The following is a 26,811-nucleotide window of genomic DNA, read 5'->3' on the forward strand; positions in this document are numbered from 1 at the left end:
CAATCTCGGCTCACTGCAACCTCCGCCTCCCCACCTCCTGGGTTCAAGCAATTCTTTTGCCTCAGCCTCGCGAGTAGCTGGGATTACAGGCACATGCCACCACTTCCAGCTAATTTTTTGTGTTTCTAGTAGAGACAGGGTTTTGCCTTGTTGGCCAGGCTGGTCTCGAACTCCTGACAAAAATGATTCCTTCTACATGATCAAGTGAGGGCGTTCATTTAAGAGGATTCATACAGCCACATTTTGTTCCCCAAAGGCAAGTTGTTATAAAAGGTTTAGAAAATAAGATAATATATATAAAGCATTTCTCTCAATACCTTTCATACAATAAATATCCAATAAATCTTGGCCATTCATAATAAGGTAAACATAGAATAAGCAGTGTGATTAGTTTGATAAAGACAGATAAGCAATAATCATAGTAGCTCATCTACTGGCTCTAGCATTTCTGTTTCTGCTTAGAGACTTGGTTTTTATTTCTAAGGAAAGGCTGAAAAATAATGTGTTATGGCTCAGACATTTTAATGAGACAACTGAATCTCATTTTAGCATTTTATAATAACATCCACTGTGTTTAGTTTCTCTGCTCACTCCCAAGATTTCCATATTTCCTCAGGGTGCTTCCCTGGCTTTCTTAGCTCAGTGACTTGTAGTTCATTAAGCAACCTGATCTGCTTTTGATCTCTTCTGGCTGTCAGCAGCTTTCCTTGATGTAGTCATGCCAAATGATGACTCTGTTCCAGTGCATTTCTTGAATAGGAATTGTAGCATTTGCCACATGACTTAAATCAACTCAACATGCACAGAGCATTGAGTAATTAAGTTACCGGAACTGGAGGAAAATGTTCTCATGCAAGTTCTTCTCTGTATCCTCTTTCTTTCTGTTCTTCCTCCCTGCAGTCACACACTCTCTCTCTCTCTTTTCAATATCTGAGTTGAAAACACGTTTAAAATTCATTAACTATACCTTCAAGTGGAAGCAATGTCCATGTCCAGAGATTTATAGGAAAAACCAGTTCTCAATTTTGTCTATATTTTATCTTTGGCTTACAGCTACTACTTTGTAACTATTACATGTAAATTGTTCATTTCTGATATTTCCTTTTTTCCCCTTATGTTTGAGGAGAGGAAACAAATAAGCTTTTTTAAAACTAACATTTTACAGTAGTCCTCCCCACCCGTCCAATTCTTTACTTTCCTTGGTTTCAGTTACCCATAGTCAACCTTGATCCAAAAATATTGGGGAAAATTTCAGAAATAAACAATTCATATGTTTTGCATTGGGCACCGTTCTGAGTGGTATGATGAACTCTCCCGCCCTCTGCCTTCATCCCTTCTGGCACGTGGATCCTCGCTTAGTTCAGCATATTCTTGCTGTATACACTACCCACCTGTTCGTCACTTACGAACCCAAGCTTTTTGGCAATAGGGACCAGTTTCATGGAAGACAGTTTTTCCATGGACAAGCCAGGGAGATGGTTTCAGGATGATTCAAGCGCATTGCATTTATTGTGCACTTTACATCTATTATAATTACATTGTAATATATAATGAAGTAATTATACAACTCACCATAATGTAGAATCAGTGGAAGCCCTAAACTTCTTTTTCTGCAGCTAGATGGTCCCATCTGGGGGTGATGGGAGGCAGTCACAGATCATCAGACATTAGATTCTCCTAAGGAGCATACACCCTAGATCCCACACATGCGCAGTTCACAGTAGGGTTCTGGCTCCTATGAGAGTCTAACGCTGCCGCTGATCTGACAGGAGGCAGAGCTCAGGCGGTAATGCTTGTGATGAGGAGCGGCTGTAAATAGAGATGAAGCTTTGCTTGCTCGCTGGCCACTCACCTCCTGCTGGGTCGCCTGGCTCCTAACAGGCCACAGACCAGTACCCATCTGTGGCCTAGGGGCTGAGGACCCCTGACTTAGGAGCCATCTTGGTTATCAGACCAACAGATCACAAAAAGGGTGAGTATAGTATGATAAAATGTTTTGAGACAGAGAGACCACATGCATGGAACTTTTAGAGTATATTGTTATAATTGTTCTATTATTATTATTTTTAATCTCTTACTGTGCCTAGTTTATAAATTAAGCTATAGCATAGGTATGTATGTATAGGAAAAAGTATAGTATATATAGGTTTCAGTACCATCTGCTGCTCCAAGCATCCACTGGGGATCTTTTTTTTTTTTTTTTTTTTTTTTTTTTTTTTTTTTGAGACTGAGTCTGGCTCTGTCGCCCAGGCTGGAGTGCAGTGGCCGGATCTCAGCTCACTGCAAGCTCCGCCTCCCGGGTTTACGCCATTCTCCTGCCTCAGCCTCCGGAGTAGCTGGGACCACAGGCGCCCGCCACCTCGCCCGGCTAGTTTTTTGTATTTTTTAGTAGAGACGGGGTTTCACCGTGTTAGTCAGGATGGTCTCGATCTCCTGACCTTGTGATCCGCCCGTCTCAGCCTCCCAAAGTGCTGGGATTACAGGCTTGAGCCACCGCGCCCGGCCCACTGGGGATCTTGGAAGGTATTCTCCATGGATAAGGCAACACTACTCTTTTATGATTTTTTTAATTAAAATAATTTTATTGAAGTAAAATATAAAATTTACCATCTTTACCATTTTTAAGTTATATTTTAATATTAATATCTATTTAGCATAGGAACTTTAGACAACCTCAAAAAATGTAGAGAAGAAAACATTTGTATTTCTATAGTTCAATGATAAATAATTCTTATATTTTGTTCTGTTTATATCTGGTAGGTGAGTGTTTATCGCATGTGCATACATATATGAATTATTCTATTGGGATCATGATGCACATAATTATTGCAATTTTTGTTCACTCATTTTCTGGTTTATAATAGGATAATTTAATTTTATTTATTTACATATATTCTAATAATATTTTCTTTCTGATTGTCTATTTGATAAATTTTTAAATATTCTCTTCCTAACACCTCCAATAACATTTAAGAAAATGTACACAGTATTCCTGTTAATTTACTTGGTAATCCTAAATGTTAACATATTTTGTAAACTATACAATTTTATAACTTGCTATAAATTTATGTAGTGTATTCTTATAAATAAGATGAATGTTTTAGAACATTCTAACTAGCAATTGAACTCCTTCTACTTTCTTTTCAATTTTTTTCCAGACTTTGGGTACTGTCATTTTTCTTAAAAACATTACTGCTGTTTAATAATTATTAGGTAATAACATTTATGAATATAGTTAAATAATTACTGTGCTACCATTGTTGCATCTCATGCTCCCCACCCCACCCCCACCGCCCCGAGCTTCACATTTGGTGTTCTTTCAGTGTGAGTGGGTGGGTGTTAAACTTAGTCCAGGCCAGGCGTGGTGACTCACGCCTGTAATCCCAGCACTTTGGGAGGCCAAGGCGGGTGCATTGCTTGAGGTCAGGAGTTCAAGACCAGCCTGACCAACATGGTGAAACCATGTCTCTACTAAAAATACAAAAATGAGCCGGATATGGTGGTGGGCGCCTGTAATGCCAGCTACTCGGGAGGCTGAGGCAGGAGAATTGCTTGAACCTGGAAGGCAGAGGTTGCAGTGAGTGGAGATTGCACCACTGCACTTCAGCCTGGGCGACAGAGCAAGACTCCATCTCAAACTGAAAAAAATTGTTCCCCCTTGTTTTGGAATGATAGTTTCACCAGAAATAGAGTTCTAGACTGACTGACTTTTCATCAGTATTTTGAAGATATTTTTGTTTTCTTCTGGCACCTCTTATTACTGATAGATGTGTTGTCAGTAATTTTCATTTTTTTGTACATAAGCTGTCTTCTCTCTGATGACTTATATAATCTTCTTATTGTCCTTATTCATTTTGGCTTTCCTTGGATATGTATGGTATGAATATATTCTTTTAAAATTTTTTTGTATTGCTCTGTATTTAGAGCTTCCTGTTAAAATACTGATGCCTTCCTTAATGTGTAGAAAAATTTCTCAGCCCAATTATTATGTCTGCCCAAGTATTACTTCACTTTTCTCTTTTTTCCTGAAACTCCTTTTTAGATGTACATTGGTCTAATCCCTTTTAGCCCCTTGATCTAATCCCCATGTCTCCTAACATCTCGTTCATATGTTTAAAATCACCTTCCACCTTTTGCTATTATCTTCATGCATTCCTCATCATTATCTTCTAGTTCATTCATTCTCTCTTGACTCCGTTAATTCTAATGTTTATGTTATCAATGCAGTTACTTTAAATCATAATGATTCTTGTTTCCAAGATTCCTAATACGTTTTTATCATATTCATTTTGCCTCTAATTTCTTATTCTTGTTTTGGATATTTATCTTCCTTTTATCTCATTGATATTTGTAAAAATATATTAAAGTCCTTTTCAGCTTTTGTTTCATCTGAAATGAATTCATCTTCCACTTAGTGATTTTTGTAAGTTGTCCTTCAGAATCACTAGTTTCCTATGTGGTGTTAGAATGATGATTTTTATAAAGGTGTCAAGTTCACAATTGCAGATTGAACTGTTCATTCTATTCTTTACCCCCTTCTCACTACTGCACTTGACTAGTCTTTAAAAAAAAAAAAAAAAGTCAGGAAATTATGGCCTATGGGCTATACCTGTCCTCTTTTGTAAATAAAATTCAGTTGGAACACAGCCACGGCCAATCATATACATATTAGCTATGACTGTGTTTGTGTTACAACTGCAGAGTTGAAGAATTGTGATAGAGACCTATCAGGGAATGTGTCCCTCCCTGAGTCCCTTCTCCTGACCCCCAAAATCGTTCACTGTCTTTTGATGTTTTTTTCAATTGCTTTAACTTGGCCTGCCTTTGGTACCCAAGTCACAACCAAAGCTTCTAGCAGCAGCATGGAGCTCCTGCCCTGTGGACATATTAGGTTTATTGTAGATCCAGTCTCCACACTAGTGAATGACCTGATTGGGGTCTGGTCTGGGAAGCTCTGGCTAGTTACTCTTGCTGCCCCAGGCATAGAGTTGCATGTGGGCTACAGCCCTAGGAAGCCGTGAATTGTAGATGTTTTCATCCTCCTTGCATGAGTTTGGGAGACCACTTACCACTCTGGGTTTCCAGTACAGAGACTGGTTCCTTTCCCTCCTATCTATTCTCTCCCATCCCCAGTCCCCACATAAGCCAAGATCTTATTCCTCCACAATCACAGTTCGGTGACTTCTACTTATGCCCTGTTTATTAACTTGGGCTCCTCTACTATTTCTGGTCCAAGGAGATATTTACATTTTTTAAAAGCATACTATGTCTGCTTAGTTTCCTCTTTATATGTTACCATTCACTGCTCTGTGTTTTCAACAGAGGAAAAGCTCAGGCTATAAATTCATTGTAAGTTCTGTTTGACTGGACTTCTGTATTCACCTTTATATCTTACATTTTTCCTCACTGAAAATTATAGCAGAAACATTTTTCCATAGTATTTAATATACTTCAAAAACTGCTTAGGATGGTTTCATAATTCGTCTCATGAAGTGCTGTAATTTAGTGAGTAATTTGATTCTTGTAGGAAATTAGACTCCTCCCAGTTTTCACTACTCTTAAGTATATAATGTTGGACATTCTTATTCATAGCCCTTTTAAAAGTTGTATCTCTGGTTGTTTCTTTAATGTAGATTCAGATTTATAATTACTGGATCAAAGGCAATGAACATTTTTTCAAGTTCTCAATATTACCAAATGTTATAAAAATGCTTTCTAGAAGGAAAACTGATTAATTTTAATGGGTGAGTTGTTTCTTAAAGTAAAACAGAATAATAAAATGTATGAAATTTAGATTAGTATAGAATCTTAGAGACATTATGATCTCATACCTTAATCATGTAACAAATGTTTATTAAATTAACAGAAAATAAAAAGTAGATTCTTTCCTCATAGCTCATAGACTAAAAAGAGGACCGTTGATGATATGAATAACCACTATGCAGTATACAATTTTTTTCATTATATAGAAACACAGAAGTAGTAGTTGTTAGGTATACTTGGAAAATTATATTTAAATTGGACTTAGAAAGATCTGTCAAATTCTCCCAAGAGGAAAAAAAAAAATAGAATTTCAAGAATGGGAAAGAGCATGAGCAAAGTCACCCATCCTGTAACCATTTGGACTTTGATTATTTACTGGTTCCTGATCCCAGAAGTCTCTCAATTTATATCAGGTATATATCTAACAGATATAAAATATTCATACCTGAGATGGGACTCATTGCAGCAGAATTCACAACCAGGGTGAAGATTGTGCACATATGTGGTTTGAAAAAGCCTGCCAGCTGGTAATTCTGATATGTCTTTCAAAGTAACTTGCTATGACTACTCTGTATCACTATTTTACATGTATTAGCTCATCTAATCCCTATGCCATAGAGAGGATCATTAATCCTCTCTTTAGTGATTGGGTAACTGCAAGTTAGAGATAGTAAATACCCTACAAAAGGTCACATAGTGCAAGCTGAGGCTGGATCTGGGCCTGAGGAAGCTGATCCAGAGCTCACCCTTTTAGCTCAACACAAACACCACTTCCTTTTGGGGTTCACTGCACAGAACCCTTCAGGGAAGGTTGAGAAGACAAACATACAAATATAATTGCACTGAAGTACAGTAACAACCATGAGAAAGTAGGAGCAGGGGGCAGAGTGGAGAGTGAGCCTAATTCTATCTAATTGGTTAGAACAGGCTTGAGTTAGGTAGTACCATGAGAATTGAGTCATGAAGTATAAATACTTTACCAGATGAAAAAATTTATAGGAGAAAATTTGAATAGATGGGCCACCAAGTTCAATGAGATGAAATTAATGTATCTTCGAATTTTGAGCAATCTGACATGATTCAAATACTGGCTGAGTAAAGAGAAGTGGAAAGCAGTAAAGACATAGACGTAGGTAGTGGGCAGATCAATCCCACATAGACAGGCAGGAAGATTCTGAGTGAACAAGGGGTGTGTGTTTGATGGAGTGGGGTGGTGTTGGAAAGGAAATGAAGGAGGAGGCAGAGAGGCATTTCAGGCAGAGGAAATGTCCCAGGGCCCCAGCATTCTTAGAACACAGTGACCATTAGATGATAGAAAATGTTTTCTGATTATAGAAGCTCTACAAATGTGTATACTTTATAAGGAATTTTCATTTTACTCTAAATGCAAGTATCCAGCCATTGAAAGATTCTATTGGGGGAAATGGAGTGATATGATTTATGTCTTGAAAGTACTGCTCTGGCAAGAGGAGAATTTGTGAGACCAGTTTGGAAGCAATTGTGATTTTGACAAAGGAGGGAGACAGAGGAGCTGGGAAGAGCTAAACAAATCTTTTTATTTTTAGGGACAATCAGTGTTCTAGATAGTAACTGTTTAGAATTTTCTGTAATCTATGTAACATATAAATGCTTCTTAATAAAATTGTGTCATTCCATGATTTCCTTCAAGTCAGTGGTATGTAGGTTACTGTGATGTTTTACTGTTTGAGATATTTGCATTTCTTTCCAGAAGATTTGAAAGAAACATTTTCATGTGTGATTTTTTTTCCAGTTGACAAGCCTCAAGTATTTATCTTTCTCCTCAATCCTTTCTCCACACAACATGCATGTGTACTCAACCTAAATCAACATTTTTCAGTATTCTTTGACTTTTTTAAACTATTAATCTCAAAATATGTATTACTTTTGTGTCTGGAATTGGTTCCTTCCGGTGGGTTCTTGGTCTTGCTGACTTCAAGAACAAAGCCACGGACACTCCTGGTGAGTGTTACAGTTCTTAAAGATGGTGTGTCCGGAGTTTCTTCCTTCAAATGTTTAAATGTGTCCAGAGCTTCTTCCTTCTGGTGGGTTCATAGTCTCGCTGACTTCAGGAGTGAAGCCACAGACCTTTGCAGTGATGTTACAGCTCATAAAGGTAGTGCAAACCCAAAGAGTGAGCAGCAGCAGCAAGATTTATCATGAAGATTGAAAGAACAAAGCTTCCACAGCGTGGAAGGGGACCCAAGTGGGTTGCTGTTGCTGGCTTGGGTGGCCAGCTTTTATTCCCTTGTTTGGCTCTACCCATGTCCTGCTGATTGGTCCATTTTACAAAGTGCTGATTGGTCCATTTTACAGAGTGCTGATTGGTGCGTTTACAATCCTTTAGCTAGACACAGAGCGCTGATTGGTGCATTTTTATAGAGTGCTGATTGGCACGTTTACAATCCTTTAGCTAAACACAGAGTGCTGATTGGTAGAATAAGGATAGATTTTGTTATTTCTTGCAAACCGTCTCAGAAGTCCTTTGAGAGTGTGTGGTAGTAGGATAATACATGTTACCCTATTAACTTTTAGCAAACTTTACTTTTGTTGAAAACCTTGTAAGTCTGGGATTTCAATTATTCTTTGCTATTAATAAGACCTCATTCAGCCCATGTTAACTTAAAATTGGTATATTTGGCTCCTTCCTAATACTGTAAGTACTTTAAGGCTTGGCTGAGTGCAAACAACTCACAGGTTTGAGCAGACCAATTATTAGGCAATTTTCCTAACTCTGCTTCTATAAGAGTTTCCTTATCACTTACTGAATAACCATTGTGTCTTTTTCCCTTAATCGCCCAGGAGGAACCATTTATTGTCCTGTCCTGAAGGGAGTTCCTCCTAGATCTGGTCGAAGATTTGTATGGTCATCAATTAAGATTTAGATCCCCTGATAGGAAACCTCCTGGGCTAAGGATTTTTGATAGGAAGGCTAGGGTTGTCAGTGGCCTCAGTGCTTTCGGGCTATGCCCTTGTTTACACTGACAACAAGGTGGTATTGGAGTGTTAAAGGGTCATGGAGAAGACCTTCAATTATCAATTATAGGTTTTTAATTTACCCTGGCTTTTAAAGGAATAGGGTACACTGTTTTTTCTTTACTACTTCCATCTCTCTTTCTTTCTCTTTGACTTCTTCTTTGTGTCTCTCTTTCTGACTCCCTCTTTGTCTCTATCTCTTCCTCTCTTTCTCTCTCTCTCTCTCTGACTTTCTGTCTCTTTCTCTCTTTCCTTTCTGCTGTTCTTTCACTGCCTCTGCTAGCGACTTATGCTGCTATTCTCCCCTCTCCTTTCCCTTTTTGATGGCTTCAGCAGTGTAAGACTGCCACCTCCTTAGGTTTTTGCACTGCTTGCAATAACTCCATGATTTCCTTGTGGTATTTAATGGGGGTTCCCCCAGAGGTTAGGAACTCCCTTTCTTTCCATATTGCAGCATGGGCATGTAGGATTAGATAAGCATACTTACTATCTGTAGCAAAGTCTCCCAATTACAACTGAGGAGGTCTTGCTGATTTCAGGAATGAAGCCACGGACCCTCATGGTGAGTGTTACAGGCTGTCCCAGGATTCCTCGGATGGTAACAGATCATGAGAACAGTCGTCCAGGACAGGAGATTAACACTGAGAAAGCTGCGCCAGTGTCCAGGAGGAAGTCAGTTTCCTGACCCTAATGGTTAAACGTACCTGGAGCTCAGTGAGGGTGATGACATGAACTGGCACTTGCCCTAGGCACCTTCAGTCCTGTTGTTGGATCATCTGGTTGGGGGCTTCTGACCCAGAGAACTTTTGTCCTCTGGGGCAGTGCACCTTCCAGTGATTGCCTCTGCATAGTGGACATGGGCAAGGGGGTAGTTTGCTTCTTGTTGGACAATCTTTTTTAAGGTGTCCTTGTAAACCACACTGGTAACAAACGCTACCAGGTGATTGGCCTGCTCCATTTTCTGTCCTCTCTGAACCACCAAAGTTTGTTTGTCTGAGGGCCATGACTAAGGCTGTGGCCTTTCTCTGATCTTGCTTTTCCTTTTGACCTGTTCCTCTTGGTACCTATTATAGAACACCAAGGTTGCCAGGTTTAATAATGCCTCCAGATTTTTTTCAGGGTACAGGGCTCGCTTTTGGAGCTTTCTCCTGATATCTGTGGCTGACTGGGAAATAAACTTATCTTTTAGGATCAATTGACCCTCAAGTGATTCAGATGACAAGGGAGTATATTTTCTTAAGGCCTCCGTTAGCTGCTTGAGGAAGGCAGAAGGATTTTCTTTCTTTCCCTGAGTTATGGTAGACATCATTGAATAATTCATGGGCTTTTTCCTAATTCTCCTTAGTCCTTATAGAACACAGGTCAACAGATGTTTGCAACTCCAGTCCCTATGATCTGAGTCAAGGTCCCATTGGGCATCCATACTGGGGATGGCTTGCTGACCGGTAGGGAATTTGTCCCTTTCTTGCTGTCATTCTATCATTTACTTGAGTAAGACACCAGGTATCTCCAAACTCTCTGGCTGCAACTAAAGCCACATTCTTTTCATTAAAGGCCAGGATTTGATCTAACAATAGCATGACATCTCTCCAAGTGAGATCGAAGGTTTGCTCTAGACCCTGTAGGACATCTGTGTACCTATCAGGATAATCTGAAAACTTCCCCGCATCTGCCTTGATCTGCTTTAAATCAGAGAGGGAGAAGGGGACATGTACCCAGTTTGGGCCAAATTCCCCTCCCACTACAGCTTGAAGGGTACATAACTGATAGCCCGGGGCTTCTGTGGTCCCTTGGAGATTTCTTTCCTTGTTTCCTTCTGGGTAGGGGAGATTAGAGGAGGCTTATCATTAATAGGAAGGGGAGCTATAGGGAGGCTAGGATATTGGGGTAAGCTGAGAGGTCCTTCTGTGGGACTGTGGGATGTAAATTACAAACTTTACATAGTTGTGGATTCTCTTTCAATGAAAAGAAAGCTTGGACATAAGGTATTTCACTCCATTTGCCTTCCCTCTTACAGAAAAGGTCAAGCTGCAGGATAGTGTTGTAATTTATACTTCCCTCAGGTGGCCATTTTTCCCCATCAGAGAGAGTATTGGGGCCAAGCCGTAGTGCAGAAAAAAATGAATCACCTCTTTTTCAGGGTTTGCTGGTCAAATTGGTCCCAATGGCTTAGGATGCATTTCAAGGGTGAGCCTGTTGATACCTGTGTTTCCCATCTGAAAGACAAAATCGCCCACAGTTTTGGTTTGTTTGTTTCTCCCCCTGCCCAAGAATCTGCAACAGTCCCTGGACCCTGCTGATCGGAATAGTTGCACTCACCAACGCAGCAGCAGAAACACCTCTTGCCCAAGAACCTGCAACGGTCCCTGGACCCTGCTGATAGGAATAGTTGTGCTCACTGACCCAGCAGCAGAAACACTCATTTTCCTCCTAGACCACAGGGAGGAATGAAGAAGGTCGGATTTAGTGGTCCTTACCGACTCGTTCTCGAAAACCTGCACGCTTGCCTGTACTCCCAGACCACAAAGAGAACCAAGAAAAATTGGATTTAGTGGCCCTTACTGATGCATTCTTGAAAATGTGTTAGAGTCCTAAGCATTCTCCTGATAGTATTGGGACTTTGCCCCTGTCCTAAAAGATGTTATGCCCCAAAAATGAAGTGGAGGGCCATACCCTGAGGGAGGGAAGGGATCTCCAGGGTTGGAAGAGTGACGCCTTTTGTCCTCACTGGAATAGAAAGGATATCATTTCTGAGGCTCCCCATATCCTAGCATGAGGATTAGCTTTTGTCAGGCCTGCTAGTCTGAGGAGGGATCCTAAAATTCCAGATAGTGACCCCCGCCCCTATGATGGGGCTTTGGGCAAAAATTATGTCTTTCTGATTGGTGAGCCTGGGAGCCTAAAGAAGGTAACAGAGTCCTGAAGTTTATACTAGAAATCATTCTTATAGGAGAAACTAGAAAAGCACCAGAGACAGGGAGTGGTTTTTAGAAGCAGGACTAGCCTCGGAGAAGAAAGGCAAGAGGAAGTTTGTCTGACAGGTATTAGGACCCAGGAGACAAAGGTCAGGATAGATAGGCTATATGGGCAAGTGTCACTTGGGCGACGTAACTTTGAGAGTTCCACTTATGGCCGCAGGGTCAACCAATTTGTTGTCGAGATCCCAGAGCTAAATGGCTCTCCTCCCTGTCAACCTTGGCTCAGCCCAGAAGTACAGGAAAAGCGGAAGCTGGTTCCAGGCAAACCAACACTAGAGAGCCTTTTCCCAGAAAGCCTGACACCTGTGTCTGTAGTCCAGTGGCCACGCTAGTTGCTTTTAACTGGCCGACAGGTGCCCAGTATTTAGCCCCTGAATTCTAAGGAAAAATAGGACAGAATAGCAAGTGAAAGGGGTCCGATGGTACTCACTGCTTGGCAATAGTCGATAGTCCCTTTGTGGTTGCCAAAATGTGTCTGGAATTGGTTCCTTCCAGTGGGTTCTTGGTCTCGCTGACTTCAAGAATGAAGCCGCAGACCCTCGTGGTGAGCATTACAGTTCTTAAAGATGGTGTGTCCAGAGTTTGTTCCTTCAGATGTTCAGATGTGTCTGGAGCTTCTTCCTTCCAGTGGGTTCATGGTCTCGCTGACTTCAGGAGTGAAGCCACAGACCTTTGCAATGAGTGTTACAGCTCTTAAAGGTGGCGCATCCAGAGTTGTTTGTTCCTCCTGGTGGGATGGTGGTCTCGCTAACTTCAGGAGTAAAGCCGCAGACCTTCGCAGTGAATGTGACAGCTCATAAAGGTAGTGCGAACCCAAAGAGTGAGCAGCAACAAGATTTATCATGAAGAGTGAAAGAACAAATCTTCCACAGCATGGAAGGGGACCTGAGCAGGTTGCCGCTGCTGGCTCGGGTGGCCAGCTTTTATTCCCTTATTTGGCCCCACCCACGTCCTGCTGATTGGTCCATTTTACATAGTGCTGATTGGTCCGTTTTACAGAATGTTGATTGGTCCATTTTGCAGAGTGCTGATTGGTGCATTTACAATCCATTATGTAGACACAGAGCACTAATTGGTGCATTTTAACAGAGTGCTGATTGGTGCATTTCCAATCCTTTAGCTAGACACAGAATGTTGATTGGTACATTTACAATCCTCTAACTAGACAGAAAAGTTCTCCAAGTCCCCACTCAACCCAGGAAATCCAGCTGGCTTCACCTCTCACTTTCGGTGGTGATTTTGCCATCAGAAAGGAGAATTAATGAGGAAAATTAATAATTTAAGAAAATTTTTCAAGTCATTTAAGTCATTAGTCATTGAATTCTAAGATTTGATGCCATTTATATATATTAAGAAAAACATAACAAAACTGTATTTTCTCCTTTTTACTGATTGCCTGCTGTTCTGACCCAGCTGCCTGGTGAAAACCACAGCTAATTACAGATGATTACGTCCCTGTCATTTTGAGTTAAGGTACATTTTATTTTACAAATTATCTGTGATTGTGTTACAGTGTGTACTTTGCAAAAATGTTTGCTTTTAGAGCAATAGCCAACTTAGTTTAATGCAAAGCCATACGATTCTGTTTCTTTCAGGGACCTGGTATAAACAAAAACCACATGAAAGCATGGTCTACACATATGTGGTACAAGTTTACCGTGAGATTATAGTCATTTACAACAGTTCATGAGAATGTTTCATTCTCCATAACCGAGTCATTTCTTTTTCCATTTTTAATTGGCAAACTTCTACTCATTCTTCTAAATGATTCAGCTAAAATGAATATACTTAGCTAAAATAATTCCTCTTCAGCAAAGCTGTCTGATGAACTTGCCCTACAGGAGAACCTTAACAAAGATTCACTGATAGCCACATAAACAGTGATTTGCAGAAGTGCCTGACAACATGTTAAATATGAGAGTGTAAATGTCAATAACTTTTCAAATCATACTGAGAATTTCATCTTGGTCAGTATCACTGGTGATTGTTATTCTTTTCAAAAATGTTAAAAGTCAGAGAATGTGAAATATTGGCAAAGATGTAGATTAGTGAGAACGCTTTTACACTGGTGATGGAAATGAAAATTGATTCGATCCCATGAGAAACCATCTGGCAATATCTTTTTATTTGTTGTTTTGTTTTTGAGACAGAGTCTTGCTCTGTCACTCAGGCTGGAGTGCAGTGGCCCGATCTCAGCTCCCTGCAACCTCTGCCTCCTGGGTTGAAGTGATTCTCCTGTCTCAGCCTCCCAAGTATCTGGGATTACAGGTGTGCACCACCATGACTGGCTAATTTTTGTATTTTTAGTAGAGACAGGGTTTCGCTATTTTGGCCAGGCTGTACTCGAACTCCTGGCCTCAAGTGATCCACCCGCCTCGGCCTCCCGAAGTGCTGGGATTACAGGCGTGAACCGCCACACCTGGCCATGGCAATATCTTATTAAGTCAAAGATGTCTATACTCTGACCCAGCACTTGGCCCCTAGGTATATACTACAGTGCACAGGTGACCAGGTGAAATACATAATGGCATTCATACTGATAGCAGCAGCACCAAAACCCTCAGATATTTTTCAACAAAATAATAGCTGAGTGAATTTTGGTATCTTCTTTCAAAGGACATCTGTTGAACTGTGAAACTGATTGAACTGTATTTGCCTGCATTAAAAATGGATAAATCTTATTAACACAAGCTTGAGAAAGAGCAAGTTGTGGGAAAAATATGAACAGTGTGATTTCCGTTTTTAAAGTTCAAATATATAGACAAGTACAGTAGTTTCCCCTTATCTGTGGGGAATAAGACCCCCAGTGAATGGCTCAAGCCATGGATAGCACCAAACTCTATATGTACTATGTTTTTCTTATACGTACATACCTAATTATACTTAATAATTAGGCCAGAATAAAACTTAATTTATAAATTAGGTTCAGTAAGAGATTGATAACAATTACTAATAATAAAAACAATTATAACAATATACTGTAATAAAAGTTATACAAATGTTGTATACAAATGTTATTTGTATACAAAAGTTATATAAATGTGGTGTCTCTCTCTCTCCCTCTTAAAGTGCTGTAATATTTTCAGATTGTGCTTAACCATTGGTAACTGAAACCACAGGAAGCAAACCCATGGATAAGGGAGGGCAACTTCACTTGTTTAGGGATAGCAGGGGGATGAGAAACACAAAGTTAAAGGTTGTAGTTACCTCTGGGCCTGAGACAGGGACAGAGAGGAACACACTGAATTTTTCCAAAGCATTGGCTATGTTCTGCTTCTTAAACTGGAAATGTAGTAGGTGAATGTTCATTTAGTCTTTACATGTTACACACATGTTATGTATGCTCCACAGTACATCTTTAATAATTGTATTTAAGAGGAAAGAAAAATAGACAACCACCCAGGAATATGTTTGAATTTGAGTTGAAATTCAGTCATCTGGGCCCCATGAATGTGAAATATGTGATTGTTCAGCCTTTCCTATACTTTATGAAGAAATTGTATAATAGCATATTCAAAAATAAGTGTCATTAAAGAACATAAGAAATTTAATTGAAGAACAAACTATGTTTAAGACTTTATATATTTGCACATGGCGGTGCTAATAATATAAAACTTATTTGGGAAAAACAATCTGAGAAACTGGCATATTTTATGGTCAACAATTCAAGTAGATATTATTTATAAGCAATTAATACATTAGAAATAACTTCCAGTGTCGGAAAGCTGTTGAGTACTTAGAGAAATATAATCCATTAATTTTGGTTACCCCTTCTACTAGTTCTGTGTGAAGCTGGGGAAACAAAAACCACATTTACTATTTTAATAGAAGTAATTTAACATAGAGAATGAAGTTAAACGCATGTTGAAAGATGTTAAATGCAGAAAGAGGATGCTGAGGAAAATGTGGAAAGTGGCTGCCATCCGTAGGGCCAGGGGAATACAGTGAAGAGATTGGGGTTAGCAAAGAATCTAGAACTTTGGATAGAGAGCTCTCTGGGGCTTGGGCCTGGACCTCTAAGGAGAGTTACTACTGCTGCAAATGGGGCCTGAGTGGCGTGGAGGGGTACCCTGAAGAGTTGGGATTGAGGAGGTCAAAGATGGGAGCCTCCACAGCTGGGACTGGAGTGCTTGGAGAAGGGGTTCCTCCTGGCTGCGCTGGTACTTTTGAGGGGTGCAGTGATACCGGATTTGAGATTGTGGAAACAAGCCAGGAACTAGAAACACCTGCGGATTTGTGGCGGTGAGAAGTGTTTTGAGGCAACGCTTATGAGATGAACAAATCTCTTCAACCATCTTCCTCCTCTTCCTCCTACCTCCAGCCTCTTTCTTCTCCCTTCATTGATGAAACCTGTTGGGAAGCCAGAGGGCAAAGGAGAGAGGTAGTTTGCTGAGCTGCCAGCACCAGTGTCCCAAGCCCTAGTACAAAAAAGTAGTTTTGGAGCTAAGAGACAATATCTTAATAACTGAAATGCTGTTTATTTATTTTATTCTTTAGTATTATATTATTTATATTATTCTAAGGTGGTCCCATCCATCTCTCTTACAGCTCTTCAAGTTAAGAATACATGGAAGAGATTTATAACTCTTAAGATATTTAAACCATACTGTACTCTTCTCTCAATGAGCGTTTCTTAATGTTGTCTTCTCACTTTAGTTCTTTTATGGTTGCATTCTAGATAACCTCAAAGATGATTATGTCCATTTCCAAAATTTGAGTAGAAAAAGTAAGAACAGACGTAATACGGAAGATTCTGACCAATGTCCAGTATGATAGAAAGATGTTTTGCTTGCTTGAGTCACGCATTTCAGTTAATAAGTCTGTGTCATACCAGAGGATAAGAAAAAGGTCAGTACGTGGAGCGATAGGTGGGCAAAATTCATTTCTACATGAAGATCCGTCTAAAGATGGGAGCTGAAACCATAGAAGGGCTAACCTTAAAAGTCGAAAGCCCCTGGTAACTAGAAATGTTTGTATACAGGCCAGAAGACTAAGGACATTACATAACTCATTAAATAACTGTGTGTTCTTTAATTCTCATGACTTCATCTCTTACACCTGATATGAAACCTTGGTGTCAGTCAATATGTTCAAGGTCAAGAGAAATGAATCAACACTAGTGACCCCTCCTAAAGCTAGCAGAGTACAAACTTGTGAAATTTTATGCTCTATCAAATGATGCTATTTGTATAGATATCACAATTAAATAATGGAGAATTCATTTAATTTCATTTTGGACTATCCCTTACTAATACAGTACACTCATTTAAATTATCTAAATGACCACTGTGGCCTTGTTTATAATGATGGATACGTGTTAACCTTTTCTGTCTCCCAAGGCCAAATGTGTGAAGGAAGTTCATTGTCAACAGCGTACTTTCACCATTTGTCACATCTTTATTCCTTGACCCATGAGTAACTAGCTTGGAGAACTTGCTCATATCAGACCAAGACTTAGACCCTAACTGATGATGAAGGATGACTTCCTCCTCTTTGTGAACACGTAGATAAATGGAAGAGCACAACAAGCAGTGTCAGTAGGACCCGGAGGGATCATCTAGTCCAGCCAGTGTCATCCAAAGTATCAACCTATAGTGTGTCATCATGAATTACGAGGTGTGTCTTAAGTCTGAAATAGGTCATAAGTAATTCATTACCACCGATAAAGAATGTGTTTGAAAAAACCTGTGACACATTCTGTGTTGTTCTTATTCAAACGCCATTCCCACTCCCAACCTGAAGCATCGCCTTCAGTGCTTCTCGAGATGCCGAGATAAGTGCTCAGTTTCCTGTTTGGTAGCAATGGTAACCGTGATGGTATATGATGCTGTTAGTGTAGTAGCAGCAATTGCCGCAAACACTTCTATTCCTCTTACTGCATCTGAAGCACTGTTTGGTGTCCTTATGTATTTACCTATATAAAATCAATTATCTTCACAATTCTGTTAATCAGACACTATGATTATCCCCATGTTACAGATGAAGAAACTGAGACACAGAGAGGCTACATACTTGGCCAAAGTGCAAAACGAGTAAAGGGAAGAGCCAGGATGCAGACCCAGCCTCCAGGGCCTGTGTTCTTGGTTCTAGGGTATATTGCCTTTCTGTGTGCTCTTGCTGCTAGCAGTAACAGTGGTAACAACGATAATAATGGTCAAAACTTCCATAGCCCTTTCTCACCTCCAGGCACCATTCTAGGTGTTTTACCTATATTAACTTATTTATCCCTCATGGCAACTTGAGGAAGCAACTTCTATTATTATTTACGTGTTACAGCACAGCTAGTGTGTTTTGTCTGTCTTTAACCCATACAGTGGACCTGTCCATGGAAGTGCATAATGTTTGAAAACATAACCAGTTGTGTATGGAGGGTGACACGTTGAGAATTATCTTGTAGGAATGATTACGTAAGCAGCACAACTCTAAAATTTATGAATATATCCTTTTATTCATTTCCATTTAAAACAGTGTTCACCTTGAAAATCTCTTCTGTTGAAGATTACTCCTGCGAAACACCTGTTGAAGAGCATACTTATAAAACCATTCGGTTCTTGCTAGCTTTCAGTATAAACTAGTGTACCCAGAACAAATAGAATTTATGACAGTGGTAAGGTATTGTGAGATTTGTATGTGTGTTATCTCTGTCCTCTTTCATACATTTATGTGATAAGGAGATCAATCAACATATATTTAATTGTTAGTGATCAGATTCTTCTGAAATCCATCTTTTGGAGGAAATAGTCCATTTAAATAACATGTTTTTTGTAGTATGCCGTTGGATCTAATGATCCACCATTGGTAAGACTAAAACATTTTGAGAATTTTCCAGAAGCTGTGGAAGATTCCTCTTCATTTATTCATCATTTTTCCCATGCCCTCCTTTACTGGCAGCTGTTCTGGGATCCTGGTGCTAAGCAGTTCAGATGGTTAACAGATCTCTGGTCAACTTCTGAGTTCATTGATTTATTATTTCCCATTCCTTCCTCACTTTATGACAGTTGGTCTTTTGTGCCTAGCATTACTAAAACTGTTAGCACTATTTGCCAAATTGAATGGATGTCTTGTTTCAGCCCCTATCTCGTTTGATGTTGTTGCATTTGACTAACTTCTCATAGCTCACTATCCTGTTAGCTTCCTTAGCCCCACTCACTCCTGATAACCTCACAATTCCTTCTGAATCTTCTTTCTTCATGACCTTCTCTTTCTCTGCTGCTTCATTAAAGTTGGTATTCTTCAGCTGTTCGACTTCGGCCTACTCGTCTTCTCACTGTGTACATGCATTCCTCAAGTGGTTTTATCGAAATTCAGAGTTTCTGTTATCTGAGCTGCAAATTCATACATGCAACTACCTGAAAACTATAGCTGGATGTTCCACTGACATCTGAAACCTAGTGAGTTCAAAACCAAATGCATTTTCTTTCCTCTGAAAGCTACTCTTCTTCCTCCTTCTCCATCTCAAAGCCACCCAGACTATACATCCATTTGGAATCCTCTGTTCTCCTCCCTACAGCACTCATCAATGCACATTAGGATCTCCATGTGGCCTTTTTATGAGCCTTATCATGGAGATTACTTTTCTTTTTTTACTTTATGTTTTGGGGTTTTCTTCAACTTTTTTTTAGAATCAGGGGGTACATGTGCTGTTTTGTTACAAGGATATATTGTATGATGCTAAGGTTTGGGGTTATGAATGATCCCCTCACTCAGGTAGTAAGCATAGTACCCAAATAGGTAGTTTTTCAACTCTTTTCCCCCTGTCTCTCCCCACTCTAATAGACCCCAGCATTGATTGTTCTCATCTTTATGTGCGTGTATACTCAATGTTTAGCTCCCACTTTTGAGTGAGAACATGTGATATTTGGTTTTCTGTTTCTGCATTATTTCACTTAGGATAATGGCCTCTAGCTGCATCCATGTTGTTGCAAAGAACGTGATTTGGTTCTGTTTCATGGCTGCATACTACTCCATGGTGTATATGTACCATATTTTCTTTATTCATTCCACTATTGATGGGCAGGCACCCTGGTTGCTTCCATGTTTTTGCTATTGTGAATAGCACAGCAATGAACATACAAATGCATGTGTCCTTTTGGTAGAACAATTTATTTTCCTTTGGGCATATATACTCAGTAATTGGTTTGCTGGGTCGAATGCTAGTTCAACTCTTAATTGTTTAAGAAATCTTCAAGCTACTTTCCACAGTGGCTGGACTAATTTACATGCTCATCAACAATGTATAAGCATTCCATTTCCTCTACAGCCTTGCCAGTATATGCTGGTTTTTTTTTGTTGTTGTTTTTTGTTTTTTACCTTTTTTTTTTTTTTTTTTTGGAGATAGAGTCTCATTCTATCGCCCAGGCTAGAGTGCAATGGTGCGATCTTGGTTCACTGCAACCTCTGCCTCCTGGGTTCAAGTGATTCTTGTGACTCAGCCTCGCAAGTAGCTGGGATTACAGGTGCCCACTACCGTGCCCATCTAATTTTTTGTATTTTTAGTAGATACAGGGTTTCGCCATGTTGGCCAGGCTGGTCTCGAACTCCTGACCTCAGGTGATCCACCCCCCCACCCTTGGCCTCCCAAAGTGCTGGGATTACAGATGTAAGCCACTGCACCCAGCCTTTTTTTGTTTTTTGTTTTTTGTTTTGACTTTTTAAGAAAAGCCATTTTGACTGGTATGAGATGGAAAGAGATTACTTTTCAAAATGACTTAGGTTGGAGCCCTGTCAGGTACATTCTGAAAAGACTCCCCGGTTGATTCTGAAGTTTACATCTTCATGAAGGAGCAGTAACCTTCCATTCAATTACCAAGTTCTGCAAATTTTACCCCCTAAATATTTATTGTGTCTGTATCTTCCCTTCTGTCTGAATTTGACTCTTGCTTTTGTCAATACATATGCAGTATTTGTGAAAGGTAGTGAGGCCAGACATCAATGTTTTTACTATTTCTATGTTTTTTGTTTTGCTTTGCTTGTTTGTTTGCTTCACTCTGTGGAGAGACTGGGTGTTCTCAAATTATTTTCCCAGTGCCCAGTCACTAGCTCTGTGAATATTGAGAGGCAGAGTTGGGGCACAGGGCAATGATTGATTTGATGGTGCAGACTTAACAAGTAAGGTTTGAGTCTAAAACCAAAAGTCGAGCCTGTGGTACCTACCACACAGCATAGGTCCTGACTGTGGCATATATAGCATGCCCCTGGTGGGCTGATTTTATAGTTTTTGGAGACCAAGTGTAGAACCCAATCTCTCTGCACTTACACCTACTTTGCAAGCATCTTGCTGCCTACATTGATCTGCTTTAAGTGGCTACAGTGGTGTCTGTTTCCTAAAACTGCACCCAGAATAATGTATAAACCAGGCTTACATGGGAAACAGTTGGATTTTAGAAGAGGCTTTCTGATCTGATTACAGTTATTTCTTTTCCTTTGTGTCTGTTACGTGACTTCCTTCCTACTTGCTGAGGCAGGTTTGTAGATGCCGATGAAACTTTTTGGAAGCTCACAGAGAAGCAGCAACTCTAAGCTGTGATTAACATTGATTGAACTTGGAGACTTGTATAAATTATTCCAATTCCCTACTCAAAAAAAAAAAAAAAAAAATAGCCAGACTCTTCAGGATCATGGTTCATTCCAGGGAGTGGCATGTCATGTTCTTGCTTTAATCTGACAGTGATAAACTGGTGTTTGCCCCACAATGTGCCACTCTGTGGATGGCATGGATGTATTGGAGTACATTGGCCAGTGGGAATGTCTGACATTTTTCTTTCTGTCCTCTGGCTGGGTTATTCTTTGTATTTGGAAACCTAATGCATGCTTTCTGATACTAGCCCTTCAACATAATATAAAATCTTTTTGGCTCAGAGAGGTCTTTAAATTAAACAAAAGTTGAGATGATTGGAATTACTCAGTCATGCCAACAGTCTCCTAACAAATGTTTTTTAATATTTGGATTTGACCGTAATGCAAGTTTTCCAGGAACTCTATCTTTGTTCTGTTTTTCATAATGTTTCTAAATGACCCTTCAAGTTTGTGAGATTGTAGTGTTTGGTATTTTTTTTTTTATTTACATAGTCACATACCAATTTTGAGGATGATAATAGCCAAGATGATATGTTGTGCAACTCGATGTGCTACAGTTAAGAGAAGAATGGTGTCCAATCTTCTAAATATATTCCTTATATATTATTACATTGAGCATATTTATATATAGCATTGTGTATGTACAAAATATATTAGAGTTATGGATATAGAAACTCTAGAATATGACATTCTACTTTTACATTTATCCAACAGGCTCTTCCTTCTTAATATAGTGAATAAGTAACGCAACAATTACCAACAAATAACTGTACAGGTTTTATATCACACTGAGCTTTGGAAATTTGGATGTGAGTTTTGGTGGTTTACATCACACTGAAGACTTAATATCCTTATTAAGGAAAGCCTTGGCCTTGATTAGGGCATCGTTGAAAGCACTTTCTTTCATACAGGGTCTTAGTACTTCCTCTGCATTTCAGACACTTGACACACAGAGGTGAATAGGATAGCCCTTGGCTTCAAGGAATGCAAATTATAATCAGAAACAAAGATGCACAAACAAACACATTCAATGAGATAATTAACAGCTTTTTTATTTTTAAAAGAGTTTTCTAATAGCTAGCTTAGCACTTTAAGTTCAACTCCTAGTTGAGGCTGAGGTAATTTAAGTAGGTAGCCCAAGATTATAGAGCTAATACAAGAACTAGACTTGGATCCAGATCTGTTTAACCAGTGCTTTGATTCTATCCTATATCATTCGTACATGTTCTGTAGAAAAGGGAGATGCGAAGTTGAGGGGAGATTGACCCTCTTATCTTGAGGTGACAGTTGAACCAGACTCTGGGAAAGGATAAGTGGAAGTTCAAAACTGGTCATTAAGTGGTGAGAGTGTGTTTGGTGGGTGAAGAGCATGGGGAAGGGTTGGAGACATGTGAATAAGCGAGACAGTTTGCAGATAAACAAGAAGCTCACTGTGACAGGAAGATACAATGAATTTATTTATTCATTCCACAAAGAATTGTTGAATGCATATTGCCTGTGGGAGATTATTCCAAGTACTGGTAATATAGCAAAGTAAATGGAGACTGACTCGTAGGAGATGAGAGTAGAGAAGAAATCTGTCCTCAAAACAAGCAGACTTGTTCTGTGACTCATTAAAGACCCCAACTACCAATGCTGGACTTTTAAAAGCATCTTTGTACTTTGTAATGGCACAAGTATTGGTGTGACTATATCCAGAATATTTTAAAGCAACCTCCAGACATATCATTCCACAGGGGGTACACTGTAGAGAGAGATTTACTCAGTATACAGTTGGGAATTCTAATAATTTGAGCTCCTTAGTCAGGAAAAAGCTGCCTGGAAGCAATAAGAATGCACATCACTGAAAACACCCAGACATTGGACAGGTATGTTTCGTGACCTTCTAGAAGGAGGACTGTAGATGAGATGAGGCTGCCAGCAAATGACTTTACAGTTCTTCTAGAGCTGAAATTCTACATGTTTCCCACTGTGCACAGGAAATTCTATAAGTTAGGGGGAAAGATAGAAAAAATAGTTTTTGCATGCATTGATGTACAAATACAGTTCATATGAATGGGCCAAGGACATCGATAAAATTAAGTGAAAATTAATTTAAAATAAGAAGGAAAATTATGATAGCATGCATTTTATTATCTGTTGAATATTCTATTGTTTCAATATTAGAGTAAAAATGAAGGCCCAGAGGATAGTTGTCACCATGTAGAAGACTTTGTCTCAGGCAGTCTGTGATCTTTCTCTACTTCCCCAGCTAATGAAATCCTTCTTTAGGTCACCAGACCCGGTAGATGATTCTGCAGGTTTCTGGTGGTAGCATGCCCATACAGGATCCTAGACCCCAAGATACTGTATGATGTCATGGATGGTATGAGGTCATGGGTGTGTATGAGGTCATGGGTGTGTTTGAGGTCATGGACGTATATGATGTCATGAAGAAAAGGACAGTTATTACTTCTACTTTTTAACTTAAAAATGGAAAATGAAATAATTGTGACCAGTAATGAAAACATTAGCCTTCCTTGCCTCTGGTTTTTAGGTTTTGCAAATCAGTCAAGGTGAGAGATTAGATTTTTTTTTTTCTATGCTAGTGTATGTTATTAAACATGAGGCTAATAGGATTTTACTTTCTTCATTGGGATTGAAAAGTTATTATTTACTTTCCTCGTTGGGATTGAAAAGTCATTACTTGAAGATTGTAATGTAGTAGAAGACAAGCTCCCTGAGGACAGGGGTTTTGTCAGTTCTGTTTGTGGCAGTAATCAGTGCCTAGAGCAGTCCCTTGAATCAGTAGATAGTTGATTGATGTCTGTGTCATGTATACATTAAAAACTGCTCAGAGGCCGGTAGTAATCTCAGCACTTTGGGAGGCCAAAGCACATGGATCACCTGAGGTCAGGAGTTCAAAAACAGCCTGGCCAACATGATGAACCCCTGTCTCTACTAAAAATACAAAAATTAACAGGGCATGGTGGTAGGCGCCTGTAATCCAAGCTACTCGGGAGGCTGAGGCACAAGAACCGCTTGAACCGGCAGATGGAGGTTGCAGTGAGCTGAGATCGTGCCACTGCACCCTAGCCTGGGCAACAGAGCAAGACTTTGTCTCAAAAAAAAAATAAATAAATAAATAAAAAATGCTCAGAGACTTTTGGGAACACTGTGTCACCTGACGTTGCTAGAAATAATTCACTGAAATGATAAGGGCTGTTAAATCTCGGCCTTATTTCCTTTAAGTGATATAACTTGTCTTCCATATATTCAGAATCCTTACACAGTTTTAGGAAACTCTCAAATTTATGACATGATTTAAATATATCCTTAATATGCATCTAGAAACATTGTTAAAGAGCAGAATTTCCAGCTACATGAGACTGTCATAAGTGATACAGCCCACAGGAAGTTGACTACGGATGTCTTGTCATCTGACCCATCCCTTTCTACATTTCTGACAAGCAGTCAGCTACTTTCTGAATAATCCCAGTGACAAAGTGCTCACCGCCTCAGAAGGCACCTTACGTCACTATAGGAGTTCCGTAAACACTAGCCATCCCTGTTACATAGAACTACATCTCTAACTTCTGCTCATTCAACTTCCTCCTTCCTTGAGATCAACACAGAGAATGTCAACACCTAGTCATCCATGAGACCACACTTCAGCTCTTTGAAAACAGCTCCTGTATTTGATCTTACACTTCCTTAGGCTGAACTCCACTTGGTCCTTAGAAAAACAATAGCAGCAATAGCTCCTGTTTTTTGTGCATGTACTTAGCTAGCACAAAGTCAGTTTCAGACATTTTACACCCTTGTGGCTAATCATCACACTAATGTTAGAGATTTTATTAAACTCACTACCATATAATGCAACTAAGATCTAAAAAGGTTAGGTAATTAGCCCCAAATCATAAGGCACATTCAGTGGATGGGTGACCTGGAATTTTAAACCCTGTCTGCTAGATTTCAACATCTAGAATGTTATTTCCACTTAAGTAACTATTTATACAGCAACTAACCCATCCAACAGCAATTTATTGCCTAAGTCAGGCACAAATGGAAATAAGATGGATTTTCTTTCAAGTAGCTCAGTCTAGTGGGGCAGAAGACACACAGTTACAAATAACTTTAATATAGTGTGGTAGTTGATATTGAATCCCACCTCCTCAGCTTGCGAACTATAGAAATGTGGGCAATCTCTTTGTAGTTCATTTTTCTCTGATGTAAAGTAAGCATGTTAATCATCTACTTCAAAGGGTTTTATGAGGATTGAATGGAACAGTATGGGTAACATGCTTAACTATCCCTGGCACATAACAAGTACTCAGTAAATGACAGCCTTAACTCTGTATGTACAAGATGCCCCGGAATCACCAAAGAGGGACACCTCATCCTGCTTGGAGACAAGTGGCAGGGAATGGAGAAATGCAGGCCCTGTAGGGAGTTCAGGGAATGCTTTTCAGGGGCAGTTACGTCTGGAGATTAACATTTGCATTGAGTCTGCAGAAGATACCAGGACTAGAGGGAGATGGATGGTTTGAAAGATGGTTGGAAAGTTGACATTGTAGTGATGCTACAAGTCATGATGTAGGCTTTGCACTTCTTCCTGTATTCAGAGTGTAGCTGAGAGAGCGGAGGTCACTGAACAGTTTTAGATTGGGTCTCTTCTGGATGGCTTTTAAGGCTATGAGGAGGAGCATGGATCTGTGGAAGACTGGAGATGGGAAGCCAAGGGCAAGAGGTTTTCACAGTAGCCTTAGTAGGAACAATGTGGGCATTTGTACCAGAATAGAACAGGAATGGAGAGGATGGGATCAACTGAAGAATGGAGGTAAAAACAACAGGATGTTGGAATAAAGAGAGGGAGTTGAGAATGAGTTTCCTGTTTTGGCTTAAGTTACTTAGGTCAGGTGGTGGTGCTACCAGTGAAAGGAGAATAAGGGAGGTGGAAGGTTTAGAGAAGTCCATGAGGAATTCTGTTCGGGTGAAAGTTTCATGTGTTGAGTCTGGAGCTATGAAATACATGGGCTATGGATATGGATTAGAAATTCTCCAGCATCTAACCTGCAAGAGGTTACCTGGGCACAGGTGAGGGATAAGAAGCAGACAGGCAGGGAGAACCCTGGATCTGCCTACACTGGTCTTAGATTTTACTAAGCCCAAAGTCATCCACATTTGCTGGGAAGAATGTGCACTAATAATACAGCCTTCCTAGATTCCCATGCTTAAACTAATGACCTGGAGGGGAAAAAAGAGAAAACTTCAGCTTTATAAAAGAAAGAAAATATATTAGAAATGCAGACAGAGTCTCCAGGGAGAAACGGCAACCTGACCTTAAGAACTGTAGTGAGAGGTTTTGCATTTGTTTGTGGTTTTTTCCATCAGATGTGTTCTATCCAAAGTTTTGTGTTTAAATATGTACTTTTCATTGTTGAATTACTTCCTAACTGGCTCTGGTTTCTTGCTATCACCATAATGGCAGACATTTCTTCAGCAATCTTCTTAGAGGTAC

At 39.7% G+C, this 26,811-nt stretch overlaps 1 protein-coding gene across 2 annotated transcripts in view; it reads left to right on the plus strand.

Annotated features, from left to right (window-relative positions):
• FMN2 (formin 2) overlaps positions 1 to 26,811 on the plus strand; it is a 393,694-nt gene that overhangs the window by 246,616 nt on the left and 120,267 nt on the right. The gene's annotated exons all lie outside the window — the stretch shown is intronic.

This window comes from Papio anubis, chromosome 1 (genome assembly GCF_008728515.1).
Source record: "Papio anubis isolate 15944 chromosome 1, Panubis1.0, whole genome shotgun sequence".
In the NCBI taxonomy this organism is placed as follows: domain Eukaryota; kingdom Metazoa; phylum Chordata; class Mammalia; order Primates; family Cercopithecidae; genus Papio; species Papio anubis.